The sequence below is a fragment of the Rhinolophus sinicus genome, chromosome 4 (genome assembly GCF_057876585.1).
Source record: "Rhinolophus sinicus isolate RSI-liver-muscle chromosome 4, RSI-T2T, whole genome shotgun sequence".
NCBI classification, from domain to species: Eukaryota; Metazoa; Chordata; class Mammalia; order Chiroptera; family Rhinolophidae; genus Rhinolophus; species Rhinolophus sinicus.
Window position 1 is genome coordinate 108083080 of NC_142504.1, and position 22249 is coordinate 108105328.

General features: G+C 40.1%; 1 long non-coding RNA gene across 1 annotated transcript in view; it reads left to right on the forward strand.

Moving 5' to 3' along the window:
• Positions 1 to 22249, forward strand: part of LOC148758440 (uncharacterized) — a 40935-nt gene that overhangs the window by 14178 nt on the left and 4508 nt on the right. The window contains exon 2 of the long non-coding RNA XR_016021187.1: positions 15806 to 15861. This is a non-coding gene — a long non-coding RNA (uncharacterized LOC148758440). The remainder of the gene's footprint in view (positions 1 to 15805; positions 15862 to 22249) is intronic.

A 22249-nucleotide genomic window follows, 5' to 3' on the forward strand; every position in this document is an offset into this window, starting at 1 on the left:
TTATTTCTCTGTAATCTGCTCAGGGCAAAAGGAAAACAAAGTGGAAACAGATGAAGAGAGATTCAAGTTAAATTAATCCAATTTGTCCAACGCAAGTCCTGGGAGCTATTGAGGACTAAAGTGAAGGGTTTTTGTTTTTTAATTTTTTTGCAGAAGCATAACATATGGAAAAGTACACAAATCGTAAATCACAACTACAGCTTGCTGAAGTTTCAGAAAATAAACATACTAGTGGAACTGCCACCCAGAACAGGAAAGAGGACATTCTTCGCACCCCCAAATCATTTCCTAGTCTCGTCCCAGTAACGATTCCTCTCAAGGCAACCACTATCCTGACTTCTACGTAATGGATGAGTTTTTGCCTGTGTGGTTTTGAACCTTACATACCTCTATATATGAATTAAATGAGATGATAGCATACGTACTCTGTGGGATCTGATTTGCTCAATGTTGTGCTTGTGAGATATGTCGATGTTGCTATGGGTGGCACTATGTCCTTTTCATTGATATCACAAGTTCCTTTTCATGAGTAGACAACAATTCATTTAACCCTCTGCCTTGAATAGACATTTTCCCAAAAGAGATACATAAAATGTCCAAGAGGCACCTGAGAAGATGCTCCATATCGTTAGTCATTACAGAAATGTAAACCAAAATCACAATGAGATACCACGTCATACCAACCAGAAGGTCTATTATAAAAACAAAACAAAACAAAAAAATCCAGAAAATAACAAGTGTTGGTGAGGATGTGGAGAAATTGACACCCTCATACACTGCTGGTGGAAATGCAAAATTGTGCAGCCCCTGTGGAAATCAGTTGGCAGTTCACCAAAAAGACAAACATAGAATTACCATGTAATCTAACAATGCCACTCCTAAGTATATACTCAAAAGAATTGGGGGGAAAAAAGTATTCAAACAAATATTTGTTCATAAATGCTCATGGAAGCAGTACTCACAATAGGTGGAAACAACCCAAATGTCTGTCAATGAGTGAATGGATAAACAAAATGTGGTATATCTATACACTGGAATATATTATTCAGCCATAAAAAGAGTTGTGGTTGCATAAGTTTGTGAATGTACTAAAAATGTTGAATTATACACCAAAAACACTTATGCTAAGGACCAACCCTGAAGCTCATTCACTAACCTCCCAATGATTAGCTACAGCTTAATTTGTACTGTTACCTCTGGGAGAGTGCGATCGAACACGTGGTGTGTAGGAAGGGTGCATTTTAACAGGGAGTAGAGCCTTACATTAAAATACTGAAGCTCTGGGTACATTCCTAGCATCAAACCATGAGTCTGAAGTGAGGTTTGGGGTCTCCTGAAATAGCATCTGGGAAGGCTCATTAGCTTTGCTTAAAATCATTCTAATTTGCTTTCAAACCTATTTGGCTTTGGTTAGGAAAGTCTTACAGTAAACAAAGCTGACTGTGAAATATTTATAAGCCCCAATATAGCATTTACACTTCTGTTAAAATATGTTGATAATGTTGAGACTAGCTCAGGGCAGCTCTGCATCACAAGGGTCGTGACAGATTTAATACGTCTGAGGTTTTTCTCGTCTCACCCTCAGATGTTCCTTCTGCCTTTTAAAGTAATGATTCCTCACATGGCATTCTTTTACACTCTCCCCTTCCTTCCATTCCACAGCTTCTGTACTTCATGCTGCTTTGTTTGCCTCCACCAGCTCACAATCATTCCAGAGTGTCTTACGAGATCTCAGACTTTTAGAAAAGCGATTCTTGGAATGCCATCTGGCGAACCATGAGATGTGCCCAGACAGAACCATTGCGGATTGTCTCCAGGAAGGAAAGAAACTAGAAGAGAAGCTCAGAACTATTTATACAATTGTACTGCAGGCTTGGGCCTGGAAAATAAGAAACTAGGACTTTACGGGTTTTGATGGCATGTCTTCTTTCCTGTATTTCATGAAGTTTAAATTATAACCATCTGTTCCAGGAGATATAAAAACCCCGAATTCCGTCTTCTTCCACATTAACAGAATACTACGAACCCTTTGGGGAATGTCCTATTAGTAATGGAGAAGTTCAATAATGACTACGTTAAAATCACAGTGTAGAACCAGCACCGAGCTGAGCTACATCTCATTCCCCGTCTACCCCATTTGCCTCTTGAATCTAGTGATGGAAGGGACATCTGTTTCTAAAATGCATCTTCTAATGTGGGTGTTGGCTGGTGTACTGACACTGACATGTCTTCTGCTTGTTCAGGGAGGGTGTTGAGGACGATCGTGATAATGGTGGAAGAGGTCCTTCCTCCAGTTCTGCTTAGAGAGCATTGCATTACCTTGGGCTGACTCTTTTGCTCATCTTTAGTTCTCAAAATATCCCCAAATCATTCCTGGTGGATTCAAAGGCATGTCACACTTGGTAATTCATTTAATTTGTTTTTATTCTTATCACCTATAAGAGACGGTGGATGTGGAAGACACTCTACGATTTACCATCTGCAGTGTCTTATCCCATTCCCCCCTGTTGCCCCTCCCCTCTCGATTCCGAAGGTAACCCTCTGTATCTTTGCAATAAGCTGGAGGGAAACATGAGGTTATGGCTGCATGGAATCACCTTTCTATGGCGCAGGGAATCACCAAGTTCCTTTTAGTTAACGTGCCAAACTCCAGGTTTCTCTCTAAATAGGCTTTCTCCATTCTTGTCTCAGCAAGTGTCTTTTCTTCTTCTCATCAATGACCTTTACTGAGCATCCAGTTTCCTCAGTGCCAGGCTGAGCACTGCAGATACTGGGATAAACAAAATGCATTTTCATCTCTGAGTAACCAGAATCGAGTATAGAACAAGCCATGGAAATAAACACCTACAGCACAATGAAACAAGGGCATTAGGAGAAAGGATTGAGCGGTATGGAGGAGAAATCGTTCATAAACTATAAAATCTTAGTTTCTCTTCTACCCATGTTTGATTTTTTACTATTTGATGGTGAATTTATTTTTGTTTTAGTATTTCATATATCTTTTTAAAATCTCTGTTTTCAAGGCTTGTGTTTTTCATCTTTTATTACAACACTCTACCTTTTATGGTTCTCACAGATAAATATAGCCTTTTGTTGCATGGTTGGATTTTTATCTGGGATCTAGAAATCAAGTAAAGAAAAAGATTTTAAGTGAGTGGTAATGCGGCACCCGGTTGGTAAAAACCCTTGCAGGCATTGCTGAGAACTGAGACAGATTGTGCAGACCCCTGGTAAACATGCCTGTCTCTTAGGAGGAAGGGACAACAAAATGAGTCAGAATGCATGAGTAGAGGACACCTCCCTTCTAGCCACAAAGATGAAAGAGAAAGCTTGGAAGGCTAGAAAGTTTTCATTCATGGGTCTTTCAAGAGAACAACAGAACAGACTCCCATGTAATTCAACAATTGAGCAACTGCATCTCTGTCAAAGGGAAGCATTTTTAAGAACTAAAACTGAAAGCAAGGGAGATCTACTGAAGACATTGTTCTTTCCCTCAGGACCCGCAGCCCACAGGGAGGCTAAAACAGTGTCTTAGAACTAAAAGTAAACAAATGTTTTTAAGCAGTTGTCTGGGGTCCGGTGAAGCAAGAAAATAGAGAGGTATATTACCTGAGAAAGATCAGACAACATAAAATCTCTTCTTTATCTTGAAAAGGTAACCATGTTCTTGCTTGAGAGGAGTAGTTAACAACTTATTGTGAGGGGAACAGAATGAAAGGAATATTAGAAAGAATTTTCTGGAAAGCGGTTCAGACCTTGACTGAGTTAACAACACAATCCACCCTTGGGTTGACATATAGACTCCCCGTGACCCCATGGTACCATGAAGAAGGATTCTTTGCACTGGCTAGGTCAGTCTTCAGAGATGATGAGTCAGTCTGAACACAGCAAGCTGACTGTCCCGTGGGGCCAACTGCCTGAGGGTGGAATACCAGAAGTGAAAACCCAAAAGGGGGCCTAAGCAGATGGCTGGGGATGCTCAGTAGGGATTGGGAAGGGCGGAGGTGCTTTGCCTGTGCCACTGGGGGCTCGTGGGCCTCAGCTGTGTGGCCAGCCCAGCCTGAGGCAGTCTCACCCCTGACCCACAAGGGCACTTGCAGGGGTGGAGGCCCTGTGGGACAGAAGAGATACAAGGGCCAGCAGGCTTTGGGAAGTCTTTGTTCTGTGACTAAAACAAGACACCTGAGGAAGGATGACACCGTTTCCCCTGGGTTGGAAGGTGGGGAGGGTCACAAGGTCAAGCAGTTTCCAAACAGTAGAAACAGAAGGGCAGGTCCATCCCCGCAAGCTAGAGACCAGGGCAGTGACTTCAGGTGGACATCTGCGTGAAGTGCCAGGAAGACCCTTCATGGGACAGGCCATGAGACCCGAGAGCAGAGCTCTGAGCGGGGATTTGCCACAGCTCTACACCCGAGAGAGCTCCAGGCCCCAGGGACGGGTCAGCAACACCCATTCCATGTCACACACTGCCAAGGCAGGACACGGTTCCACATCCACGCGATTGCATCCAGCCTGCTTTATTCATCGTGTTACATCTTTTTTTGTTTTAAATTTTATTGGGGAAGGGCAACAGGACTTTATTTGGGAACAGGGTGTTCTTCCAGGATTTTTTTTCTGTCCTTTTAATCGTAGTTGTGGAGGGTGCAGCTCAGCTCCAGGTCCACTTGCCGTTGTTAGATGCAAGGGGCACAGCCCACCATCCCTTGCAGGAATCGAACCGACAACCTTGTGGTTGAGAGCCCACTGGCCCATATGGGAATTGAACCAACAGCCTTCAGCATTAGGAGCACAGAGCTTCAACCACCTGAGCCACCGGGCTGGCCCTCATGTTGCATCTTGACCTTTCCACACGTCTTTGCAATATTCTGTGTGATGAGACAGAAGGTTTGCATGAAACACTTCTGCTGTCACCAGGAAGTGTTTGGCTATCTCAGAGAAAAGCACTTGGACCGTCGTTTGAGCTGTGAGCTGAACTAACTGCTTTCTTTATGGAATAGTCTTTTTACTTGAAAGAACAACTGGCAACTATGGTTATTCCGACTTGACTGCTTGGCAAACATTTTCTTGAAAATGAACCAAGGGAGCTTGTCACACCAAGGAAAAGCAGCCAACCATATTTGTTTCTTTGGAGCTTTTAAGCAAAAATTAGATTTTTAAAAATCTTGTATCAGGCATCATAAGCTGGCAGCTTCCCAATACTAAAAGGCTTCAGAGGAGATTGGTGCTAATATGAATGAATGTGGGGTTTTTAGACATTGTGTAATGAAATGGATCAACATTTGGAAGATCTCTACTACTCAGTGAACCAATATTTTCCAAATAGTCAATGCATGGTGTTATAAAATCATGCATGGGCACAGATGAAAGAGCCATTCAAACTGCAAGATAGGCCAGTGCAACAGATAGGATTAATGCAACTGAGTAGGCAAATTTCACTGATACAGTTTCAGACTCTACATTGCAACTAAACCTAAGAAACTACTACTTGTCTACTTTGGGTGAGGTCTTAAAGAAGACTATCCACAATTATATGAAATGGCTATGAAAATTTTCCTCCTCTCCAAACACATATTGGTATGAGGCCAGAGTTTTTTTCACATACTTAAACTGAAACAGCATATTACAACCAAGTGAATGCAGAAGTATATATGAGAATCCAGCTGTTTAATATTAAAGAGATATTAAGCCATATATTAGAGAGATTTGCAAAAATGTAAAACAGTGCCACATTTCTCACTAAATGTTTTTGGTTTAGGAAAATATATCTATTCTTCATTAACATACGAATGTCATTGATGTAAACGAATAATGGATTTATTATTGTTTTTCAATGAGTTAGTAAATAGTTTAAAATTTTTAGGATAGAATCAATAATTACAGAGCTATAACTCACATAAACAAAAGCCATTTGGGGTTTCAGTCATTTCTCAGAATATAAAGTGGTCTCCAGGCCCCAAAGTTTCAGAGCCACTGCTGTAAAGACACAACTTCCACCAACAAGGCACAATGTGGAATGTGTGGAAATGGTCACAGATGATGAACTGAAATTATAAGAAATTTAATTGAGCAGAGGCATCAACCAGGCTGCCAGCAGTGCCCAGCTGCCTGCTGATATGGGCCCACATAACCGGATACCTTGATGCATGGCCCAGTTCAGATGTGTTTGCACAGTTTTAAGACAACAGCAGATTCAGTATATAGTCTCGACAGAATATATTGCTCTCCATTACATGTTCCAAAAGGACCACAATACGTGATCTGCATGTGTGCTCCAAGAGGGCAGGAGACCAGGTGTGTCTTCTTTACTGAGGTCCCCTCTTGCGTTGGACAATGCCTGCCTCATTATTGATTCTCAGTAAACATTTATTGAATACACAAATGAATGAATGTCATGCTTACTTTTATACAATATGATTAACAATCAGCCATCGAGTATTTATTACACAACTCCTATATGATTAAATTTGGCCTACAAACTATACAACATCTGTGCTTTTAGTCTGAATGTTTGTGTTCTCCTAAAATTCATGTGTTGAAGCCTAATCTCCAAGGTGATGGTATTTGGAGGTGTGGCCTTTGGGAGGTGATTGGAAAGTTGATCTTGTCCCCTAAGGTTCTTATTAGGATCCTGTCCTAATAAGGGATTAGTGTCCTTATTCAGGAGACCCCAAAGATTTCCCTCACCCCTTTCACCATGTGAGGACACAGCAAGGCTGCCATCTGTGGACCAGGCTCTCATCAGACAGGGAATCTAATGGTGCTTTGATCTTGGACTTCCCAGCATCCAAACCTGTGAGACATAAATTTCTGTTGTTTATAAGCCACCCAGTGTGTGGTATTTTTGTTAGGACAGTCCAAATGGACTAAGACAATATGCTGGAATCATAAAGCATGAACTCTGTTACCAAGGTGTTTAACTATAAGTTGGGAACAGAGACGATTACATGCAGAGAATAATCCCTTATTAAGAAAGGCTATATCAGCTGTGCTGAAGAGATCAAGGAGCTGGGCTTTGAGCTAGGATGAGAAAAAAGAATCAAAGAGGCCCCAAATCTACATAGTGAGAAGTGGAAGATACTTTTGATTAGAGAGTCTAGGATAAAGCTATGAAAGACCTTAAACATTAGGGAACTAAACCAAAATAATAATAAAAAATATTTGAGCTAGAAGAGAACTTAATATTCTCCAGTTTCATCTCACTGTTTTAGAGATGAGGAAACTCAGGCCCAGGGGTCAGGGACTTGCCCAAGGACACGTGTCAGTTTGTGGTAGACGGGACTCAGTTCCCAGGAAAGGTTATCTTTTATGTATTCTCATATCGCTGAGATCAAATGGAGCCTGTTGCCATAAATACTGAAAGCTATGACGGAGGGTCGCTGCGTCAGAGAAGCCACATCCATCCCACATCTATTGTTGGGTGAATGATGAAAGCATTGTTTCAGGAACATTCTACCTGGAGTAGAAAGGCACGAAGACCTTTGAGACAGGTGTCTAGTCCATTCAGGCTGCTATAATAAAGGAGCATAGACTGGGTAATCTATAAACAACAGAAGTTTTTTTCTCACAGTTCTGGAGGCTGGAAATTCAAGGTCAAGGCACCAGCAGATTTGGTGCCTAGTGAGAGCCTGCCTCCTGGGTTGTACAGGGAGGTCATGTTCCTGTGTCCTCACATGATGGAAGGTGGATGAGGAAGCTCTGTGGGGTCTCTATCGCAAGAGCACTGTTCTCATTCATCAGGTTATGACCTAATCACCCCCCAAAGCTCCCACCTTCAAATATTATCATACTGGGATTAGGATTTCAACATATGAATTTTGGAGGACACAGACATTCAGCCTATGGCACTAGGGTTAGATAGACAGAATATCTGTCATCCAAGGTTTTGAAGTCCTCGATTCTGATAGTAGCAGTGGAATTGGAGAGGAAAAATCAAATCTGAAATACAGGAATTAGTGACAGTTTAGGAGCTGAGACGAAGCACCTGGAACACTCAAAGGCAACTTCCAAGGCTCCCAGGCTCCCAGAATGGAGATCAGAGACACATATTAAGGTAGTGACAGCTAACCTAGTTTATGATTGCACCTCATTTAACAACTGGTTATAATTCTTAATAAACCTAAAAACAAAGGTTTTCGGTTTAATTCTGCAAAAGTATATTGTTTGCATTCTCCCTCCGTGTTTGCTTTTCTCCCAATTTGCTTTCAGTTCTTTGACCTACAGTAACATCTATGTCACTAAGAATGGCCATAGGACACTTATAGATGAATAAGATGAAGAATTATGATAAATAATCAGTTAATTTAAAGGAGAACACTGCATGAAAGTTTCATGCAGCCTTCTGAGGAAGGCAGGGGGCTGGCTCTCCTGAATGGTTCCCTCTGTTCTGTATTCAGTTATAATAATTCATCAGTGCTGTTCTCTGCTTTCCAGGTAGCATCATGGGATGGTTAAGCAAAACAAACAAAAACCTTCATAACTATTATTACTAAAGCAGGGCCAGGGGCTCACGTGACTGGCCCACGTATTGTACAATAGTCAACTAATAAGCAGGGCACTCTAGAATAAAAATAATACTTTTCATTCTGTTGACAGTATCCACTGAACAGATCACTGCTTTGGGCTTTGTAACTTTTATCAACCTTATTTTGGATACAAATATATGTGTGGGTTATCCAGAGTGTATATAGCAGGGCTACTGGAGATAACGAAGGCTGTGCTGGTAAAGAAATTTTTTAAATTTGTGAAAGATACTCTACTGTCCTAGGTTTATTTCCATCCCCTTCTCTCAGTACAAGATTCAATTTTGATTGCAGTAATGCTTTCATGCTTATATAAAGTATCTTCATAACACTTGGTATTTATCTTGTCACATACACTAGGATAAGAAGTTTGATCTTGAACTGCACTATCCAATATCGTAGCCACCAACCATATATGGCTATTCAAGTTTAAATTTAAATCAATTAGAATTAAACAAAATTTAAAATTCAGCTCCTTGTTCTCAACCGTCCCCATTTCAAGTGCTCAGTACCTCACATGGCGAGGGGCTACCATATTGGAGAACGCAGCTATGGAATATTTCTCTTGTCACAGAAAGTTCTATTTAACAGTGGCTATCTAGAACATCACCTGTAGTTTTCATTTGGTAATACCTGGCTGTATAAAGATCATACCTGATTGTTTAAAGAATGTTAGCAATTTGAAAAATGTATTACATTCAAAAACAGTCTGAGTTTTTGTTTTGGAATTCTGGTTACAAATTCATGTTTTTAAAGTAATTAAAATGAACACAGCAAAAGCATGTATTTGCAGAGCAGCTTTCTTCCAAGTTGCACGTCTTACTCTGCCAACATTCAGTTATTCATTGAAAAAATATTTACTGAGTGCCTTCTGTGTGCCAGGGCGCTTCTGAACCAAACACATGAAATCGCTGGCCTCATAGCGCTTATGCTGTAAGCAGTGGGATGAGAAGCAAATGTTACTTCTGTGTTCAGGGCCAGATATAAAGCTATTATGTGCCAAAGCAGGGAATGCAATGAGAATATCCCAATTCTTATGTTCTTGCTCATTAAGAAGAGATGCAAAAATTCAAATATTAAGAACGTAACTTCCGGTTTTAAAAGATTCCTGTCATCAAAAGCAAAAACAAAAGGTCTTGCAAAAAATTTTAAAATATAATTTCTGAAAAACCATATTTGCCTCCTGACAAAATATGCCAAGAACTTACACACATTTTCCAATGTCACCGTCTTCCCTCATGGAAGAGTATTACGGTTGGAAGTGGCTGGACCCTCTTGTGTTCCAGCTCTTCCTTCCGCAACAGCCAGCCAAGTAGCCATTTCATCTCCAGCTGAGCATTGTGGGGAGGAGAGGCGGCACCAATTTAAGGAAGAGCGTGGCACGTTTTCATCATCATTATTATTGCTATTGTGACTGCAGGATCACATACCCATAGTTAAAAGTTTAGTTAAAAGAGACAAAAATAAAAGGTAAATTATTTGTATTCCTGTCACACAGAGAGAGAACCACCATTTGCATTTACATATATATATTCTTCCAGAATTTCTCTCTCTCTCTTTCTGTATCTCTATCATATGTATGGAGAGAGAGAGATATCTAGTGTGTATATACGTATATATACGTATATTTCTATTAAAATACAGTCGTACCATTTTTATCCTGCTTTTTTTTACTTAACTATATAGGATGAACATATTTTTATTCAAATAAGTATGACTCTACATCACCATTTTAATAGCCGTATAACATTGCATTCAGTGAATACATCACAATTCATTTAAGCCCTTAGTGTCAAAAGTTTATGTTGCTCTAAATAAATGTTTCATTATTAGAACCCATACTGCATTGAACATCCATGTACAGATATCTCAGTGAAGCTGACTAAATTTCAGGGGCCAGAAACCAGCAGGGAAACTCCTGGGTCAAATGTTCTGCACATAATTAAGACTTTTCATACATTTTACCAAACTCGGTCCGAGAAAAAAAGCGCCTTTACCCTTATTCCAGCTGTCATGAGAAGGCACTTCTCCCCACACCTTCACCCGTCATACTCTTCTTGGGAGAACGTTCCCTTTTCTTTGTTTTTCACTCATTGGTTCCTAGCTTGCCCCTGAGACAGACTTTCTAGTGTTTGAACAAACCTGTCATGTCCCAATAGAGTCCCCTCCATTTTAGACTTAGCGTCCCTCCAGTATGGATTAATAAATTATTGTCAGCCTGGCACCTGGAAGATCAATAGTTCTGTCCTTGATCTTTTACTGCTTAGCATTCTAATAGATGACGCGGAGGGAGCTATACAAAGCGTGCTTGCCAATTCTGCCCAACATTTATATAGAGCCCACCAGATACCAGGCATGATGCCTTATTCCTAGGACGTAAATACAGATGAGCCCTCATTCCTGCCCCAGAGGAGTTCGTGGTAGTGTCCAGAGCAACAGGAATGTGATGGGAATGGACCTGGTGATATCCAACATGGTTCCTGTAGGACCTGATAATATTTGTGACAGAGGGCAGCAGTTGCCCCTGTCCCTTGCACAGGCCACAGGACACTGATGGGAGACTCTACTCTCTTCAACGAATATTTATTGAGCCCCTTCTGTGTGTCAGGCCCTGTTCTCCAGAACAATCCCTGAGAAATTATTTTTTGAAGTGTTACGCCCTTTCTCCCCAGTATGGCCACAAGCAAAAACACGTTTCCACTTACACTCAGACCCAAGTATCCTCTAGCTTAACTGTGCCTCTTCCTCCTCGGTGATTTATTTTCTCTGACAATTTCCCAAGAGAAATTGGGGCTGGCTAATATTAAACCAAATGCATTTGGGAGAATTTTAGGACCAAACACATTAACCTTAAAGGAAGATAAGCTGCTATTTAAATCCTTTTGGGAGAGAAACTAAGCAGTGTCTGAATACCTAAGATGGTAATTCCAGAAGTCCACTGTGAAATACAAATTAGGCTGGAATAGAAAAAGAAATGCTCCAAACTCTGAAACATGCAGCTCTTGGTGATTGACAGATGATTCTGTTACTAATATGAACCATCCAGAAATTTCTTCTAAACTGTACTCTGAGATCAGCTCATCCCTGGTCCCACTTCCTCCTGGGCGGGAACAGCCATGTCTATGGTTCACTTTCTCCTCAGAGAACAGCGTTGTTGCAAGCGCCTGGAAATCTTTGTGTCTGATAGAACTTGGCACAAAAAACAGCTTCTCTCCGCTGTGGGCCTCTGGTCAGATGTCCTGGCAGGGCAGAAGGACCTAGAAAAGGTTACAGTACTTTGAACTGTTGGGTGTTGGATGCCAAAATCCATGGCCCTTCTTTCCAGAGAAGTACAATAAGCTCGTGATTTGCAGCATGAAATAATGAAACATGCCTGGTATTATTTCGGATTTATATGTTTTGATCTTTGGATCTGTGCCTGACAGTATGTTGATGTCACAATCATCGATGGTTGACGGGAGCAGAAATAGTTGATCTTCTCCTTTCGCATGTTTTGTGAACCAGGGCCCACTCACTAGAGTTCAGGGAGTGTTGTAGGGGCTGGCTCTGCCTTCTTCTCACTCTCCTTTCCAGAATTTTCTGGCTGAAAGGGAGAAAAACAATGTGTCCACTCCCCTCCCCAACCCGGTCATAGCCTTGTGGCGTTACCGACATTCCCCTGAAGTTCTGTCCACAGCCAGCCCCCCTTGGCTACCCCTGGCCTACAGGTGCCCACACCAGCAGGGCAGTGAGACCCACTTGGGGGCATGGCCAACGGAAGGCCTGCACGGGCCCAGGAGCAGGCTGGAGGCTGTTTCCGCAGGGCATTCCAAGGCCCTGGTGTGGAAGGGGCAGCCCGAGCGAGGTCTAGACAAGACCCCTTAGCCTGTGTTCTCCTTGTCCTGTGAGGACGGGCCGGGCTGAAAGTACCTACGGGTGGCGGGGGCATCCTCTAAAGCAGGCATTCCAGCACAGGGCCAGCTCTAGTGTGGGTCTATGGGCCATAATACACACACAGTCACACACACACACACACACACACACACACACACACACACACGGCACACACAGCACACACAGACTCTCTCTCTCTTTATTCCTCCCCCTTCCTCATTTTTTAAATTTGAATTTTTACTGAGATCATTGCACATCCAAATACAGTATGTGGCCATGTTGGCTGGAGCATCCACACATCTGTGAAAGGTCCTTCATGGTGTAAGACAAGAAGAGTGATGGGCAGGCTATGGGCAGGATTCGGGAATTCCGGACTGGAACCCACTTTCCAATGCATTAGGAAGATATATTTGTCAAGGAAGGAGGGTGCAAACATCACTTAATAGCTTGTGAGCTTGCTTTATAACTCAATTTATAGACCTATGGCATGCGGGCCTCCCTTTGTACTTTTGCCCCACACCCCTGCAAAGCTTAGGGGTGGGTGTTATTCCTAAATCAATCAGAGAGAGAGAGAGAGAGAGAGAGAGAGAGAGAGAGAGAGAGAGAGAGAGAGAGAGAGAGAGAGTCTGAAGGTTCTGAAAACTAACTAGAACAGCCAATTAGGTTCCAGAAAAGGTCCTACCCCTCCGTTGGGGAGACTTCTAAGACTCTGGCAGCCGAACGAAGGCGTATGCGAGCAGTGTTGGGGTGGTGTATGGACAACTGGGGTTTGGGGAAAGATTCTCTCAGTAAGACGGAAATGCACAACTCTCATTCCCTTGGGAAAATGGTCTATGTTCAGTAATCGTGTGTGTTTCTTTGCTTTGATGTTTTCTTCTCTGTTCTTGTTCTTTTGGGGTGTCCCGTAGCCTACTAGTGTCATTCCATATGAAAACTCTTGGCTGAGCAGAGAGGTGAAGACGGATGTGTGCTTGCGGGCTTGACTCGTCAGGGAGCTCAGAGCCCTGGGGATAGGACAGAGTTGATAGAATCAGGGCAGATGGAGTCTGGAAACATTTCGCAACCTCTGCTACATTGTCCTTTACAGGATTGACTGAGGAACCAGCAGCTTCAGGAAGGCAGGGAATGTCCCTGTCCACTCTTGTCCCCAAGGGTGTATGTGTGTGCTCAGACAATGTTTGTTGAATGAATGAACAAATGTCCTCATCTAACATGGTACACAAAGTAAACACTCAATAAACTGTGGAGTTAAAGAATTATTTTCAAGCATTTCAATTAATTAAGGATTACTAATAATTATAATTAACAATAAATACAAATAATATAAGTACAAATGATATACCATAATTACATAAATAATATAAGCATACATAATAACATAATTAATAGCAAACTAATAATTTAGTTAAAATTTAAATAGTAAATAATAAATTGTTGATATAGATCATTTGGTTGAACTTATTTGAACTAAATTTACTCCTAGAAAGTTGACCAATTTGTCTAAAGAGAAAGAAAAGCCAGTTGTTATGTTACCAAACTGAAAACAGGGGAATTATTTAAAATAGCTTCAAGCCAATGCACCAGAATTCTTCCTAGTTTTACCACGTGGAACATTGTGTTCTGAATTGTTTGCAGTGTTCATGAGGGATCTGCCCTCCCTTAGGATGTTTACTTGTGTTTGTGGAACAAATTCATCCAAGATAAGAACCATTGCTCCTAGGATAGGTCTTGCCAAGAAGGCTGCTCGGGTTGTCTCTTTATATATTTATTTCAGGTTCTTGAAAAGGTCCTTAAATTGTTGCCTCAGCATACAATGTAAGCACGTGGTGGAAAGTTCGCGAACTTAATTGTCCAACCTCGTATATGTTTGTGGTATTTATGCCTAATGTTGTGTACCAAATACCATGTATCTGACCTTCGGCCAGAATGTATCGACATTACCATGACTCTGTAAGGTGTGCTGCAGCCCATTCGGACACGTCCTTTTCCACACCAAATTAAAAATGACTGGACAGATCAGTGGAATAGAACGGTGAGCCAGAGAGAAACCCATACATCTATAGCTAATTGACAAGGGTACCAAGACAATAAAATGGGGAAAGAATAGCTTTTCAACAAATGGTGTTGGGACAACTGGCTATCCATAAACAAAAGAATGAAGTAGGGCCTTTCGTTTATAGCATATACAAAAATTAACTCAAAATGGACAAACAACCAATAAATAAATTTAGAAGCTATAAAACTTTTAGAATAAAATATAGGGACAAATCTTGCTGACTGCAGTGTTGGCAATAGATTCTTTAAAATGATGTAAAAGTGTAAGCAAAAAAAAGAAAAAATAAATAAATTAGATTTCATAGAATTAATAACTGTGTGCATCAAAGGATTATCAAGAAAATGAAAAGACAATCTACACAATGGGGAGAGAAATATTTACAAAACATGTATCGGCTAAGGGACTTGTATCCAGAACATATAAAGAACTCAACAACAAAAAGACAAATCACCAACTTGAAAAATGAGCAAAGGACTTGAATGGACATTTCCCCAAAGAAGATACATAGATGACCACAAGCCCATGAAAAGACAGCCAACATCACTAATCACTGAGGAAATGCAAATCAAAACCTCAATGAGATACACTTCACACACACGAGGATGGCTACAATTAGAAAGGAAAAAAAAGAAAATCAGCAAGTGTTGGTGAAGATGTGGAGACACTGGAAGCCTTGTACATTGCTGGTGGGAATGTAAAATGGTGTAGCCACTGTGCAAAACAGTTTGGTGGTCCCTCAAAAAGTTAAACATAAAGTTACTATATTACTCAGCATCCTAGTTATTATATATATGCAAGAGAACTGAAAATGGTTACTCAAACAAATACGTGTACATGGATGTTCATTGCAGCATTACTCACAATAGTCAAAAGATAGAAACAACCCACATGTCCCTCAGTGGAGGAATAGATAAACAAAATGTGGCATATCCATAAAATGGAGCCTAATTCAGCCACAAAACTACAAGCTAAATGCTACATTCCACAATGTGGGTGACCCTCAAAAGCATTATTCTAAGAGAAAGAAGCCAGACACAAAGGTCACATACTATAGGCTTCTATTTATATGACACAGTGAATCCAGAATAGTAAATCCATAGGTACAGAAAGCAAATTAGTGGTTGCCAGGAGTTGAAGGGAGCAGGGATTGGGGGGTGACTGCTTAATTAGAGGGTTTCCTTTTGAGCCACTAGAAAGGTTTTGGAACTAGAGAGAGGTGATGGTTGCATAATATTGTGAGTGTACTAAATGCCATTGAATTATATACTTTAAAATGGTTACTTTTATGTTATGTGAATTTTAACTCAACAAAATTAAAGGAAAACTGACAACAACCAGGCCCTTACCCCTCTCCCAGGTACCACTGTGGAGCCACCTCTCCAGGAATGAGTCTCAGTCCTCACAAACTCTCAGGTTCGTGCTTCAGGTGCTAAGCCAACCTTTGGGACGGGGGGAAGCACAGTGCTGCCCTGCCCTACCATTTACGGGTCTTGGAGAAAAGTCCACATGCCAGGGTATTTCCTCATCTCCCTGTGTCGCCCTCCTCATCCTCCCACAGCCCACTGCTAAACGAGTCGTCGATGGTCGTGCCAGGACTGGCTATATAATTTGTGGAGCCCGGTGAAAAGTAAAATTGTGAGGTCCTCTGTGAAAAGATGATTAAGAATTTCAAATCGTCCTCCTATTTTCAGTTTGGTAACATAACACTTTGCTTTTCTTTCTCTTTAGATAAATTGGTCAAATTTTCTGGGAGTAAATTTAGTTCAAATAAATTCAATCAAATGGTCTACATCAATAATTTACTGTTTAAATTTTAACTAAATTATTAATTTACTAGTAATTATATTATTATGTATGCTTCTATTATTTATGTACTTACAATACATCATTGATATTTATATTATTTATATTTATTGTTAATTATAGCAGAGCATTAAAACAAGCACAAGACTCTTTTTTTCTGAGCACAGCGTCCTGTCTGCACTGGTCGTACACCTGTCACTGGTACCCATCCCTGTCACTGGTACCAGGCTCTGTTGACACTAATAGCCCTACAGGCCCCATCTCTGACAATGATAATGCTTACATCCTGTCCGAGCTGGCTCGGACCACTAAGCTCTCCCCTCAGAGCCACCTTCAGAAGCTAGATCCATTTAATGCCTTCACAGCCGTTCCCCTCTCACTGCTTCCCTTACATTGCTTGGGACTCAGTTTGCCCGAGCCCTCAATGGCCCCTGCAGAAATTCTGGCTGCCACAGACAGGAGCGATGTGGCCCTGAATGTGAGGTGACAGGGAGGAAGCATGGCAAAGCTGAAGCCCTGTACCAGTGGAGGAGGTCGGGCTTGATGATCTTTCCCTTCAAGCACAGAGAGTCTATATTTAATATAGGTTGATTTGTACGATTGCCCCTATTTTCACAGCAGGATAAAGTGAGACTGAAAGAGGTTCAGTGACTTCCATGAGGTCACACAGCTGGTTATTTATTTTTTTCCCACTATGAGTACAACTGTAACTTAGGAAAATTTAAGACATTTATTTCTTTTACTTGTGGTAATACTGGATCATATATAGTTACCTACTAGGACTCTGTTAAAATCACTACTTTATTTTTTTTTAAAAGCTTTGCTGGCTATGTTTCAGTTTCGTTTCATTTTCTTTCTATCACTTAAGTTTCAGTTCTGTTTCTCAGGATATTCTCTTTCCCTTTTTAGTGGTATTATCTGATCCTGTTTGTTATAATTGTTCCTTTGTGCCCTTATAACCTGATCAAAATACACCAGTTATTCTAAAGCAGATATTTCTAGACAGGAAGTTGAAACAGATTTAAAGCTGATGCCGTGCAAATTCAGTCTAGCATTAAGCAAAATGCATTACTTTATGGATACCTCAGCAGCTGCCTCAGTACTGATGTATCCATGGCTTAACTCACTCTGCCTGTGCATTCCTTGATGTGAAACACCACCAAGAATCTCTGACCCCCTAAGCAGCCTAACATGCATGAACTGTACCCACTATTTCTGCCTTTGCCAGAGAGAGGGCTGATGGGGAACTTCCTGAACTACTAGCTGGTACTCTGGCCATAAAGAGGAGGAAAGGAGCCTGGAGCTCTCCTCATTCACGGCTTATTCTTAACTCTATCAACATCCAAACAGCCAAGGACTCCATGGAACAACATGAACTGGAAAGTTTGAAGAAAGGACTCAAAATAGTGACCAAGTGGTTGGATCACTCTTCAGACTTGACAACAAAGAGAGAGAAAAAATTGAACTTCTAGTTAGACAATCACACCTTCTTCAGACATTAAATCACAATGATATTTGAAGTCTAAAAAACTCCTGCTTGACACTTAAATCTTTGATGTCACTGTGTTTGAAATTACATTGTTTCCCACTCCAAATTTAGAATGAGGCTCCATTTTGACAATTTGGAAAACATAAAAAGGTAGAAAGAAAAAAATTCAAAATGTGATTTTACCATTAAGAGATAGCTTCTCTTAGCATTTTGGTATATTCTCCTCCATTTCTTTTTCCTACTTACACTTTTTGTATATTGTTTTGACCATAATATATGTAAAATTATGTATCCTGAATTTTTTCACTTACATTATATTATAGCATTTCTGTGTTGATACAAATTTTACCAACTATATTTTAATAGGTATATCATATTCTCTCATATGCACACAAAGTATTTGCCCATTCACTTATTTTTGAACATTAATATTACAAATTATCCTATTATGAACATATTTACATATAAAGGGTTTTGTTTTTTTCTGATTTAGGATTATTTCTTTAGGATATATTCTCAAAAATAGGTATCCTAAAAGGTACAAGAAATTTAAGATTCTTGATACATATTTTCAAGTTGCTTTGCTAAATGGTTGGAACAGTTTACACTCTAAAGCAGCCTGTTTAATGTAAATGTTCCCGGTAAAGTCACGACTTAAAGTTGTCTAAAGCAAATAGTCAATTAAAAACAGTTTGTCCCACATCTAATTTATACAGAAATGTCCTTTATTTTACATATGCCTCTGAAAGATTTTTAGCAGTTCACTAATTGAAATATTTCGATTTAAAAATGAAGCTTTCATCTGTTCAATTGTTTGACACAAAAGCATAAAGAGCAGTATAAAATGTCATCTGTGTCCAATAGGAGAGATAATAATTACACACCGAAGTAATTGGGGAAAAACAGGGTTGCTGAAGGAGGTGGTAAGTGCTACGTGAGTTCAGAGGGAGGTGAGACTCAGGGGACAGGAATGGTTGGGGGAGACAGGGTAGTTATTTTCCTCTGGAAGTGGTGGAACCTGACACTGAAGCATGGTAAGACTTAGGTAAATACAGATGAGGTGAGAAAGGGCATTCTAGACTGGGAAAACAGGATTTACAAAGACGGTTCATCGTAAATATTTGAAAATGAGGACACAGCAGGCTAAAATTTGCAAGGGCTATTAGACTATGTTTGTACATTAAATTCTGATGTTCCATTTCCTGATTTGTATTCAAAGAAATCAGTCCACATTAGCATGTACAACTTTAGAGCTAGAAAAGATATCCTCAGCCCAATACCTCTCATATGCTAAATTAGCAAAGGAAGAAGTGGACATTAGTGAAGGATTAGAAGCTTTATATTCTAATTTCCAGGACGGTGCTCTTTCTTTTGGGTCCTACACTCAGGTACACCACATGGGAATCTGACAGACCAGAGTCCAGGATTATTTAATGCTCTATTTTTCTATGTTTACACACACCACCACCACCACCACCACCCCACACAGCATTCCTACAGAGCCTGAGAAAATAATGGGAGGGAAATGCCAGGTAGGAGTGACTATGTAGGTCTCAAGATGTGACTGAGTTGTGAACAGCTTCAAAGTTTAGTTCCGCACCTGGATTAGGATATTTTGTGTGGAATGATTAAATGGTACAACTAACTATTGGAACTATTGGTGTCTTGCATACATAAGGTATCTAAAAAAGGTCTACAGATATAATCATTAGATTTAACTTTTTCTTTAACCCTTACTAAATAAAAGTCACTCTGTTCAATTTTACAAGGAATGCAAGAAATAATAAGGTGAAGGAGGTAGCCTCATGCAACTCAGAAGTTAGCTGAGGGAGTAAGGTAAAGAAACATATATTTACAAGTGCAAAATTATTTGATACAGATAACTGTTACATACCTTCTATTATCTAATCAGTGTCTTACAAAGAGTGGACACTCGGTGCATCTTTGCTAAATGAATGAATGGAGAAAAAGACCATTTCCAGGTGGGATAGCGATGGGAGAATTTCTGAAGGAGCAGAGATTTGAGCTCAGTCCTTGAGGATGGTTAAGATTCAGAAGAGTAAGGAGGAGATAAAAAACATTCCAGACAAAGAATAAAACAGGCCTATGTGCCTACTCTTGGCAAGTTAGGTAAACACATTCTCTGATCACTAAAAATTAACTTTTGGAACTAGACAAAGGTGGTATAACCAGGTGTGTGAACATGCACATAGCATAAAATTAACAGTATACCTCTCCAAGAGGTAATTTTAGGGCAGGAGGAAAAAATATATTCTGAAAGATCGTATTGAAAAGTAAATAAACTATTTGTCATCTGAAAAACAAACACAACTAAACAAAAACACACCCTAAAAACTTTTCCCCAATGATATGGCTATAAACTACAACAGTCAGGAATGGAAAATATACCATTTCCTGAAATATCTGAGAGATTTTAATGGTTAGTGATCACATAGTCAAAAAATACTGGTGGAGGCTGACTCTCTCCTGGTGTAAAAATATGTAAGTTCAGTTCTGCAAGGGGCAAAGGTGTTACAAGTATACACAAACCACCCACTCAGCACACAGTACCTTTGCCCCAAATAGTCCTCTGCACCTTTTATACAGGGGAAGAATTAGAGCTATTATTTTAGGCACTAGTCCTTAAGATATAAAGGCTTTCTTTCCTCTTTCAAGAATTTTAAACCACAAGACAAGACATGTTATTCACAGATACAGAACACATATAAAGAGTTTTTGTTATTTCCTTTCTACAATAAAAGTGTTTTTGTTTTGTTTTGTTTGGTTTTTTTTTGAATGAATGAAAGGAGGCTTAATAGTAATTGATTCTAAACCCTGAAAGTTGTTTGTGGATGTATGTAGATCTATGATAACATAGTGTAAAGGACAGGAAGTGAGGGGGGTGTAAATATTACAAATGGTAAATTAACCTATATATGAACCTAAGCAGTGGTAAATTAACCTATATGAGTATATAACACGGTTTCTATATTTTGCATGAAGCAGAAACAACATTAACTAAAGTAGACTATGAAAAGTTGAGGATGTATATTATATCCCCATAGAAATCCTGGTGGGGGGAGGGGAAGGCAGGGGCAGGATTACAAGAGTGACTGAGGGAGAAGCACCCCCAAAACTACAGTGTATAATATATGACTCTGCGCAAACATACATGCCTATATGTGTGCATACTCATATCCATACAATCTCAGGAAAATATTGGAAATGATTTGCATAATAGTTACCTGTAGGTAGTAGAATTATGGTTTATTTAAAATTTTTTCTCTATTAATAACATTTTTACTAGTGAATGTGTGTGGTTTCTATAGTCAGGAAACAATGGGTAAATTTTATTTTAAATGCTTGGGGGCATTGAGTTGAAAGTATTTACATTATCTAGCTGGTACAGTGGTTGAAAAATGTAGTTATGGGGTAGGCAACTAGGGTTTGAATCATGTCTTAATAACTTTCTAGCTTGAGACCTTGGGAAAACAGCTTAGCCTCTCAGCTCAGTGTGCTCATTTATAAAATGCCATATATCTGAAGAATGTTATCAAGGTTAGAAACCGTGTCTAAAGTGGTTAGTACAACGGAACATAATTTAGTCCTCAATAAATGGTCTTACTACTGTTGCTGTTCCGAGCCTTCTGCTTTGCTGTGGAGAAATGATTCTTTCCTCCTGGCTGTTATTGACTTGCTCCATCCCACTTCTTCAAGTCCTCACAGTAGGGAACATAGTGGCCATTAGGTGGAGATGGAAATAATCACTGCAGATCTTTGCACGATTAGAGCAGCTCTACGTTTGAGCCATTCAGTCACTGCACAACCCAACTCTTAAGGTCGCTGCTCAACCTTCATAGGCAGAATGTGCTAGACAGGTGAGTTGTGGCGCAGCCCACATGAGGATCAGAAGCTACGGCGATCCCACAGTGTGGTTTCCCTCTTTGCCACTGGACATTTAGTGCTTGGGAGACCTTATAGCCAGAGCGCTACGGGTGGAAGCAGAAAAGGTGCTGGGAGAAGGATTACTGAGAACTGATACTGTCTGTGTGAGTCTTAATAAAGCACAGTGTCATCTCTTCCATATGGCTGATTGCCTGAGTCACCAATTGAAGTCCAAGACTCCTCAGAGGTTAGAAGTCAGGAAACGACAATTTAGTCTCATTTTTTTTATCATCTCTAATCCTTCTAGCATCGTCATCCAAAGCTTTCTGGTAGAACTGATAGAACTGAAATGGTTCTGGAGGTCATCCAAATTTCAGTCACAACAATAACATACACAGTATGTCAAACAGTGAGTTTGCTAATCTTACACAAGCACAGTTAAATCTGAAAAGCAGTAGACCTATGTAGATAGAATCTTAATATCTGGACTTAGCTTACGCTTTTGTAAATTAAAACTGTTTTCATGCCTTTTTTAATAGTGAGAAGTTGGAGACGTATAATGAAAAATCTTTAAAGTTGTAAATGTTGATGGAATAAGTACAAATATTACATGCAAGAAAAATA